Source organism: Ambystoma mexicanum, chromosome 14, assembly GCF_040938575.1.
Source record: "Ambystoma mexicanum isolate Mex_15411 chromosome 14, UKY_AmexF1_1, whole genome shotgun sequence".
NCBI lineage: Eukaryota > Metazoa > Chordata > Amphibia > Caudata > Ambystomatidae > Ambystoma > Ambystoma mexicanum.
Window position 1 is genome coordinate 65,831,662 of NC_090940.1, and position 11,447 is coordinate 65,843,108.

An 11,447-nucleotide genomic window follows, 5' to 3' on the forward strand; every position below is an offset into this window, starting at 1 on the left:
CCTCTTCTCCTTCTCTCATCTCTGTCTGTCTGTCTGCTATCTAGGAGTGGTGTGCTGCCATTGATCTCTGCCTTAATGCCAGTAAGACCAACATTCTCCTCATCGGCACACCTACTCCCTCCTTTCCTGTCACTCTCTGGCCAGCCTGTCTTGGCCCTCTTCCTGCTCCCACCTGTCAGGCTAAAAACCCTGGGGTCATCTGCGACTCCACACTTTCCTTCTCTCCTCACATCTCTGACGTCTCTAAGAAGTCACACTACCAGCTGCACCTCTTCACAGGTATTCTTCCTTTCCTCTCCTTCCCCTAGAAGCTCATTGTCTCCAGAGCCCTGGTTCTCTGTAGGCTGGACGACTGCAACAGCCTCTTTATAAATCTGCCTGCCTCTACTCTCCGCCCTCTGCAACTTATCCAGAACAGGACTGCAAGACTTTTTCTTGGCCTCAAGCCCAGGAATCGTATCTCTCCAGGACTGAAATCTCTGCACTGGCTCCCAGTGGCTGTGAGGATTAACTTAAAAACCCTCTGCATTGTCCACAAGGCATTCTGGGGCCTGGGGCCTCAAAACCTTCAACTCTCGCTTCCTAAATATCTTCCTTCTCGAGGTCTTCACTCATCCGCCTCCAACTCCCTCAGGGTCAGTCGCTTCTCCAAGCAACAAGTTGGTGGTCGATCTCTCTCTTCGGCTGGGGCCTCCCTCTGGAACAGCCTCCCTGCCTCCCTGAAACTTTAGGAGAACCATCTCCGCTTCCGGAAGCACCTCAAAATCTTCCTCTTTGCTTCTGCTTTGTCTTCTCCTCTCCCCTGCTGAACTCCTGGCTGAACCTTAAACTGCACTGGTTACCTGGCAACCCTCTGATCACAGGCCCAGGTCCGATCCCCCGCCAGTTGCACACCTGCACTGACTCCGTGGCCACCCCTGCACTTGCAGACTCTTTTCTGTATCCCTACAGTCCCCTACCAGCACTTGACACCTGATGTCTGCACTTACCCTCGTACTGCCACCTGCTGGCCACACTTTTATTTATCACTCTTATTTATTCTATTTTATCCCATGTAATGCACTGTCCCCTACCCCTTACCCCCTGCACTTATCCCATTCCCCAACATTTGCGCGATCTGAATGACACCTTGCCTAGTAAGAGCGTTGTCTCTGTCTTCCCTCTGTTCCCCCTCCCTTGCCTCGTCACACCGTGAAACACTTGTTTATAGGCGTGGTATAAATGCCATATCATATCATAAGGAGTGGAAACAGGACTGTACATGGGGAGCCATGGGAGGTGCGCAAATGTTACTATGGGCCTTATTACAAGTTTGGCGGTAATTTCAGTTCCACACTTGGGGCCTCATTACGACCCAGGTGCTAAGTGGTTAACGGTGCCGTAAAAGGCTGCGGCGCCGTTAACCACTTAGCGCCTTACTACGAGGTCCCTTTGCGGGACCCGACCTGAACGGCTGGTCTGGACCAGCCGTTAAAGTAGGGACCCGCAAAGGGACCTCGCAGGCAATTACGGTACCGCAATTTGCGGTACCGTAATTGCCGTCTTCCCCATTCCCATTGAGCCCTATGGGGCAAAAATGGGAATGGGGAAGGGCCATGGTGAAATGGGGAAATACTGCCCCGCAAACCTTGGAATGGGGCAGTATTTCCCCATTTCACCATGGCGGACTCGTTACAACACCGGCACCAACCATGGTGCTAATAGCGCCATGGTTTAGCGCCGGTTTTGTAATGAGGGCCTTGGTTTGTAGATTCACCACAGGATTACGAGTGATGGTAACATGGTGCTAGTATCCATTTTTGGAGACCATAGGACTCTACTGGTATTTTGGCGGGATTTTACCATGAGCAGTACTTTTGCTGTGGTAAATCCACTAATTATTTGGCCTTGAAGTGGAGGATTTCCCTCCAGCATCTTGCTGAAGATAAGCCTTTCCCTGCGGTGCAGGAAAAGTGAAGAAACAGAACTGCCGCCTCTTTTTTACTGCATCGCTGACCTTGTGATGCGGCCCTGCACGTTTACAGTGAGCAGCATGTACATGGCAGTGTATGTGGGGCAATGCCGGGCAAGCAAACATGAGGGCAGCAGGCGGCACAGCCCATGGTGTTAAACGGGATATCATATCGTGCCTCCTTTATTGTATATATTGGCCTAAGCCCAGTCGCTCTGCGAAGAAATCCGTGTTGCAAAGTTCTGACCTTAGATCAACTTAGCCGACATTTTAGGGTCATCCGCCATTTTGATTCTCGCATCAAAGTCACCCTGTGTTCTAAAATGGTGGACAGTGTTCTTCTGTTTATAACTTGGCCGACCTGACCTCTACATGTAAATTAATGTCTAAACTGCCCGTAGGCCAAATGTTAGGGTCATGTAATGAGACCTTGTCCTTCATTGAACTGTAGATCAAGGATTACCTGTGCCAACGAATCTGATCCGCAAATATATATCAAGCACAATGTTTTTCAAATACTGAATGTGAACACTTGTTGAACTACATAGTATAAAACATGTACAAAGGCTTAATGTTAAATCCAAAGATACACTGTTGCCATTGTGACTTATTTGTGTATAAACTGGGAATAATCCATATGCATATAGAGGAATAAATTAGAAGCAAACTCGGCACACACCCCTAGCCCGAGTAATGATTAACCTGTAGATGGGCTGGACATCATGTTACAAATTGTGTAAAAAGAGTGAATGTTCTGATGTACAGCCCCACTCACTTCTCACACTGAAAGGGCTGGTATTCGCTGTGATGTACTGATGGCCTGATAGCTATCTGATACTTTGTTCCTTTGAAAACTGTTCAGTTATAGAATAAAGATCTGTGTATCTTGGTAACCCCATGTTTGGTGTAATGCCTTTTGGGGTACTCGGCCACGATAGTTTCTTTTTGCTTTTACAGATGGCACCCGAATAGGGACCCTCAAGATTGATGCCAGCTCGTTGGAGGTTGAGGCGGCTATCGGACCGGGATCGGATGGTGTAAAGGGGGCCCCTTTCTTGGATGAGACGCGACACCTCAGCAGCGCTGCATGACCCGATCCCTGGATGGTGAGCATGCGGTCCGAGTCGGCATCTTGACGAGGGTCCATATATCGAGGCGGGCAGATTTGCCGAAATAACCAACCACGGGGAAATCTTTGTTATGAAACTTTGTAATCCGATCGGACCTCCTTAGGATTTTATCAGGTGAGTCGTGACCCGAGTATCTTGATAATTTGTTTTGGTGCATTGCACTCGCGAGTTCAATTATTGACAGGTAACACCAGTATTCTGATATGCCTGGGAAATTGTCTGCCTGCTTCAGGGCATTATTCCGCAAGGCCAGACAATCTTTGGAATTTGGCCATCCGGCGCCAATGGAGGGGTCGCCGGCATGTACTATGTACTGTAAGCATGGCATTGGTAGTATAGTATTTAATGATATTTGGCACAGACAAACTAGACATGCTTCTGAACTTGAGTGGCCAATCAATGGTAGTTTTGAAATCCCTCGTATTGAATACTTAGAATTTATATTATTGAAGAAAAAGGCTAGACCTGCAGCTTTTGATGTATTACAGAATTGGAAGAAAGAAGCTTTGCAGCAGCTTAAGAGCAGAGAAAAGCATGTGCGCCGTCATATGACGAACACCGAAAAAGCGTTGTTGTATGACCAAAATAAACAGTCTGAGTCAGTTAGGAATATGGATAGGGCTTTTTCGCTTGGGATCCAGAAAATGTATCCTTCTAAAGACTTTCATGCTTCTGATGAACTTATCGATAAACTATTAAATGAACGAAGGCCTGGTGCCACTGTGCCACCTCTGTATGTTCCTCTTCCTGCTGCTTTGCCTCTCCCTGCTGTTATTCCTCCTCCAATAGTTCCTCCTGCTCCTCCTATTGTTCCTCCTGCCGTTCCTCTCCCTCCAGTTGTTCCTCCTCTTGTCGTTGCTCCTCCACCCGTTCCTCCAGCTTTGCCTGCTGTACCAGTAATAGCACCACTGTTCCCTGATGTTCAAAACGTGCCTACTCTCCCTCTTCCAAGTGGTTCTACACCGCTTGTGGCAGTAATATTGTATCTTCAGAGAAAAAATGTGAGTTAACTGCGTGGGCTAAGCATTGCATGGAGAAGGGTGAACAAGCTGATGTCTTTGCCACACTTTCTAATATAGACAATCTTCCTGAGAAAAAAAGTTTTTATTGAAGGATTAGGAATTCATTTATGTATAATGTGGAACAGGCTAAATAATATAGATCTCCCACACGGGTTGAGGGATCTGAATACTTTAGCTTTTTCTAGAGATACTGCGGAGAAGGTGCTAGAGCATGTTGAGAGGATTCTTAAGTATAGAAGGGAGCTGGAAAGGTTACGGTATGAAGATGAAGATGGTGATAGCTTGGACGTTATGTTCGTACAGAAACGGTTCCTTCCTTGTTGACAATCGATAACTGAGGAAATGCGAATTTGTACGAAAGATGCGATTAGATGGATCTCAGACATGTCGATAACTCCCGTTGAAGTATACAACACGTATAGTCAGTATACGCCAGAAATTCAGAGAAAAGTGATAGAGGTAATGGTAGAGTACCTACGGGATGAGTGTGTAAAAAAGAAGATTTGTTGTCCCGCAGATTTATTGAGTATTTATAAGAGGGCTTTTTCATTTGACACTTCTTCAGCTGCTTTAGCGCTCGATTTGGCTCTGTTGCTTAGTAGGCGTTCGGAGTTGCCTACTTCTCAGTTGCCTATGAGAGAGGTCCCTCTGACACTTGTCCCAAAAGTCGAGGTTCCAGCGAATGCCAGAACGGGTGCACAGGCCTATGAAATTCCTGCACATTATGTGTCGCAGTTCGTTCACGTCCCGTTCTCGAGACAGGAAGTGAACACCATTAAACAATCTATTCCCGACATTAGGAAGAACCCGACAGGGTTCTACAAAGAAATAGAGTCTGTCTTGCAATCATCGCTATTCACTCTAAGTGATATTGATTTGTTATTTCCTGTACTCCTGCCTGTTGATTTATGGAAACAGATTAGAACTGTAGATGATGTACCGGGATTAGGAGATACATGGACTAACATGGTTAGACTCGATGGAGAAAGGCCAGCTAGCGAAAGACCGCCTCAGGTAATACTAACTTTGCCTGACAGAATAGTTACGAAATTGAAAACTATAATTCCTGAAAAAATATTTATTTGGGACAAGCTTACTGCATGTGTCCAAGGGAAGTCTGAGGGTGCTACTGAGTTATTTAATCGGTTCGAACAGGTATTTTCAGATTTCAGTGGACAAGACTTAGGCACAGAGTCTGGGAAAAGATTATTCGTGGACAAATTTGTGCGTGGATTGCTACCTGACATCCACTCGCAAATTATGTGCTCCGAGAGCGCTTGGCAATCGAAATCTCAGTCAGAAGTATTGCACATGGCTCAGTACTACGAGAATCGTGTCAATAACGAAAAGGAAAGAGTTGAAAAGAGAAAAGGTGACTTAAAGACAAAAGTATTATTGCAGCAAATTGTTAGAGGCCCTAGAGGGGGTAATTCTCAATTTAGAGGTCAGTATGTTCCGCAGGGAAATGTGCCATTGGGTCCTGTAAACATTAACCAGTGTGCTTATTGTAGACAAGAGGGTCATTGGCGTTCACAATGACCGATCCTCCAACAAAGGGCGAATAACGCATTTGGGTAGAGGTCAGTTTTCACAGGATTCACAGCAACCTTTTTCGCAGGACAATCAGGCATCAAGTGTGGATAATAGAAACATTTTGGATCATCCTTCTGCTGCTTACCTCTCTGAAGAACTTCTTTTGACGACATTCTCTTTCACTAGGATTGCCCGAAGCAGGGTTTGGAACCAACACCTATTTCCATTAATCAGAAAGGTCCCTACGTTGAGATGTTAGTGGGAAATAAGAAACATCTATTCTTGATAGATACAGGGGCACAGAAGTCTTCCATTGATCATTCACGGGTTCCAAACATTCTACTGTCAGGGCAAACCAATGTTTCTGTAGGGTTTTCTGGCACGCCAGTTGTCTGTCCGGTTTCTTTGCCGGTACCTATTTCTTTGGGTCCATTTACGGACCACTGTCCATTCCTTTTGACTACGAATTGTGGAGAGAATTTATTGGGGTTGAATCTGTTGAAGGAATTAAATGCGTTAATTCATTGTTCTTCTGATGGAGTGCGTTTGACAATATCACCAGCGCAACTTTCTGTCTCTCAATTCTGGACCAGACCTTTGCCGCTGGAATTAAGTAATGTTCTGGAGTGTTTGTGGGCTATTGATGATAATGACGTCGGTGTCTTGCAAATTGAAACTGTTAAGATTGTCTTGAAACATGGAGTAAAGCTGCCACATATTCCCCAGTATAAGATTTCGGTTGATGGTGAGCAAGCTTTGAAATGCATTGGCCCTCATTACGACCTTGGCGGAGAACCATGGTGCAATTTGCACCATGGTCCATGGCGCTAAGCTGCCAACTCCGCCATGGTGGTTGGCGGACTTACCGCCCCATTCCGACCTTGGCGGGGCGGTAAGTCCCCAATCCCCATTTACCCTTCCCCATTCCCCTTTTTGCCCCATAGGGTATAATGGGAGTGGGGAAGGCGTTAATTACGCCACCGTAAATTACGGTGGCGTAATTAACAACAAGGTCCCTTAGCGCCATGGATTTTTCCGCCTGCAAAAAGCAGGCGTAAAAATCACCATGGCGCTACGGGAACTCGTACTCAGGCGGAAAGGGGCGCCATGGTTTACGCCGGCGTAAACCCCTTTCCGCCAGGGTCGTAATGAGGGCCATTGTCTCCGATTTTGTGCATCGAGGGGTGATTGAGGAAATTGCAGGTAGTTTGTGCAATAGTCCGATTTTACCCATGTACAAAAAAGGCGATAATGCAATTTCTTTTCGTTTCATAATTTTTCTACGTGCCATCAATAAGATCGTTGCTCCACAATTTCCAATTGTGCCTAATGTGACGACAATATTAACCATGATCCCGTCTTCAGCTACTCATTTTAGTGTCGTGGATCTAAAGAACGCTTTCTTTAGTATTCCTATACACAAAGACAGTAGATACCTGTTTGCGTTCACCATAGGGGGATGTTCGTTTACCTTCACCCGTGCACCGCAAGGTTACACGGAAAGTCCTAGCATCTATAGTAGGGCTTTGAAAGAGCAGTTCGATGCCCTTGAGTTGCCCTCTATCTGTACACTGCGTCAATATGTTGATGACTTGCTTTTAGTTGCTGACTCGGAGAGCGCTTGTAAGGAGGGCACTGTGTTGTTGCTTATTCACTTGGCTAAACATGAACATAAAGCTTCGCTTAAATAATTTCAATACTGTTGTCAGGAGGTCACCTATTTAGGTTATCACCTGTCAAAGGAGGGAAAAGTTTGATGCCTGAACGGATAAAAATAATTTCTAGCTTGTCTGGCCTAAATACGCAGAAAGAAGTTAGAGCCTTGATAGGAATGTCTTCTTACTGTAGGCAGTAGATCCCCAATTTCTCACTAGTGATTAAACCAATGTTGGCTTTGACAAGGAAGGGCATTTATTCGCCATTGCCATGGAACTTGGAACACCAGCAAGCATTTGATCTGCTCAAGAATGCATTGTGCTCGGCACCAGTTTGGGGCACACCAAACTATGAAATGGCCTTTGTGTTGTATGTGCATGAATGTGATGGATGTGCTTTGGTTGTATTAACTCAGGAACATGGAGGGAAGAATAGGCCGTGCGGCTAGTTTTCTTCCGCCCTTGATCCTGTAGCATGCGCTTTGCCAAGATTTTGGCGCGCTGTCGCTGCTGCTGCTGCGTCTGTAAAACAGAGTGAGGGAAGGGTCCTAGTCCATGCATTATCCCTGATGGTACCTCACTCTGTAGATGTTCTACTGAACAGAACAGAAACGCAACACCTCACCTCCGCACGATTAACGAGATATGAATTGATCTTGTTTGCACCGCACATACAAATTAAGAGGTGTTGTGTTCTTAATCCGGCTGAACTTTTACCTTTCCCGCAAGGTACTGCTTGCAGTGACAAATAGTCACATGACTTCCTTAACACTACCGAACAAGAGACAAAAGGTAGAATCGATCTGAAAGATACTCCTTTGAACAATCCACAAGGGGAGCTGTTTTGCGATGGCTCCTGCTTCAAACTTCTGGATGGTACATCCACAGCTGCTTATGCAATCACTACATTGAGCACGGTTGTGGAAACCAAGAGAATCACGCATAACTCCCCGCAGGCCGCTGAGATTATAGCATTGACCTGAGCTTGTGAACTTTCCGAAGGGCTTACAGTAAACATATATACTGACAGTCAGTATGCCTTTGGGGTGGTTCACAACTTCGGTAGACTTTGGGCAGAAAGAGGTTTCTTGACTTCACATGGTACAAAAATCCAACATGGCTCCTTGATAGTACGGTTACTCTCAGCGCTTGCACTCCTTATTCAGCTAGCTATCATAAAATGTGCAGCGCATCAGAAGATTGCAGACCATGTAGGAAAAGGGAAAGCTTTTGCTGACCAGATAGCCAAACAGACTGCCACTGATCTCTCTTCAGAAATGTATATTTCAAGGGAAGCCGAAAATGCCTGTACTTTGGATGAGGGTATTGATTACGTAAGGGATATCCAAGCCGATGCCACATTAGAAGAAGCTAAGAAATGGGCTGAGGGTTTTGGAAAACTGGATGATGATGGGTGTTGGGTGGACAAAGTTGAAGGGAAGTGACTACTGCCTGACGCATATATTATGATGATGGTTGTTATGGCTCATGGTCCCACCCATGTATGTGCTCGTAAAATTACTAAAATGTTGCAAAATGTGTGGGTAAACAACAAAATCCATAAAGTAGCTGAACGCTTCGTTCAGGGGTGCATGATTTGTTTGCAGCATAATGTGGGAAAGGGCACATCAACTCCTAGGGGTAGTTTTGGTCCACCTTCTGTCCCCTTTGAGGTTATTCATTTTGATTTTATTGAGATGGAGCGTTGCAACAATTTCATGTATCTATTAGTCGTCATCTGTGCTTTTATCAAATGGGTTGAAGCCTATCCCGTCAAAGATGCCACAGCTATGGCTATGGCAAAGACTATGTTAAAGGAATATTTTCCAAGATTTGGGTTGCCGCGAGTCATCTGGTTGGACAATGGTCCACAGTTTATCGCTGCTGTAATTCTGCAGATATGCGCGGTATTACAGATCGATAAACGGTTCCATTCGGCTAGACACACTCAGAGTGCCGGATTAGTAGAAAGACACAACGGCATCATCAAGAACAAGCTCGCTAAGACGTGTGCCAGCACCAAACTAAAATGGCTGGACGCCTTACCGATCATGTTGTTATCTATGAGAACAACCCCTCAAACTAAGACTGGGCTCCCTCCCTTTGAGGTGGTTATGGGTAGGCCAGCTAATATTTGGAATGTTCCAAAGTCTCGTTCTTTACGAGACGTCGAAAATGTACTTTTCTCTGACTACTGTGGCCAGTTAACTAAAAACTTGTATTTCATTTATCACCAGGTGCGAGAGGCTTTACCTGTACGGTACGAGGGCCTCAGTCACAGCATACGACCGGGAGAGTGGATCCTCACAAAATCGTTTGAGCGATCTTGTTACCTCGCACCTCGTTGGCGGGGCCCCTTCCAAGTTTTGCTGGTCACACAGACTGCAGTGCGGGTAGCAGGGCGGAAGCATTGGATACACGCGTTGCACACCAAGAGGAGTCCACACCCAGTGCCACACGATACAGAAGATACAGAACCCGTCACCAATGCTGTAACCAACGATCACAAAGCAGCAACCAGAATCGAGAGTGCATCAGAGACTCTCCCTGATCCTGTGAGGTCTGGGGAAACAGCCATTTCATCCCCACACTCTCCAACCGTTTTGTTTCCGGAAGTTGCTCCGAATCATGTCTCTGATCTTGCTTCTGATCATTCGGCACTTCCAGTGGGAAGTGACGACACGTTGTTCATAGATCACTCAGTACCAGGGATCACAAGGTACGGTCTGCGTCAGAGGAAATAGACTTACTGCACGGTTCGGCTTTGCCATCGAGGAAAATCATTAAAGGGTTTGTCTTTTTGGACCGATCATTTGTACATAAGGGGATTCTGTTGGCTAGGGTTTGTGGAAGGACTAAGAAAACGCTCAGCCTGGAGGTCGCCAGCAAATATGGATGGAACAATAGCATCTCGGGAAACTTTGATGGGATTAACTTGAACGAGTTTGAAAAACGTGCTCTGACGCTCCTGGGTTGCTCACTCTTTGCAAATAGGAGTAAGCTTAATGTTGCTTCTATTAGGCCGTGAGATAGACTGTCCCGTTCTTTTCAATCTTTTATCTCTTTTAAGATGGCTCCTATAGGCAATTAGGATGCCACGCCTCCTTCTTACACTGTTAACCACAGACCGATTCAGTTTCTTTCTGCATACAAAGGAATGGTACTCAGTTAATGGGTGATTTTAAAGGTTGCGCCAACGTTGCGAATTTGACTAGCGAGGACAGACATTTGTATGTATGCGAACCTGTCTACTTTGTTTGCGGAAATGTTGCATTTTCATGGTTACCCAGCGATTGGCAGGGAACTTGTTATTTAGGGATTCTGTTACCCGGGGTATTCATTGCTAGTACTGTAGAAATTTCAAAGGCTTGTCCGTGGCGAGACGAGAATGGTGACATTTCAGCACAAGTTCTAGGAGATGTAGCTAAATCCTTTGTACCATTTTGGGGGCAAATAATGAACTCTGAAGATATCAGGAGACTAGCGAGAGTACTCGAGAGGACCATCAACCGGACCACTGACATACTCTATAACATGACTCTAGAACAGAAAGCAATAAGGTTAGTAGCACTTCAGAACCGGATGGCATTAGACGTCATCCTGGTTGAGCGTGGTGGGGTATGTAAATTAATGGGGTCCGCTTGCTGAGTTTTCATGCCAGATTCCTCCCCAGCTATCTTTAAGGCAATACAGAATTTGCATGTCCTAAGTTCAGAAGTGCATGTTCCCGAGGGAAACTGGGATCTTAGCGCTTGGTTCTGGGACTTCTTGCGATCTTGGGGATGGAAACTACTGTTGGTGTTGCTGATTATTTTAGGCATTCTGTTGTTTCTTTGCTTTTGTATACAATGTCTTCCTGGTATGTTTTCGATGCTAGGGGGATGTTGCGCACAAGCAATGGGTACATTAGGACACAAAGTATACGCCCCAGAGAAGATCTCCAATGAAAATGTGCTGAAAGAAATCTTAGTATCTGATCCTATGGCAATTGATATCCCCGATAGTGATTCAGGATGTATGAACATTGAGACGTGGAGTTACTCGTAAAGTGACTAGAAGTAGTTTAGTGATTGGCTTAAGCCAAAAGAAGGGTTTGTTAAACGGGATATCATATTGTGTCTCCTTTATTGGCCTGAGCCCAGTCGCTCTGCGAAGA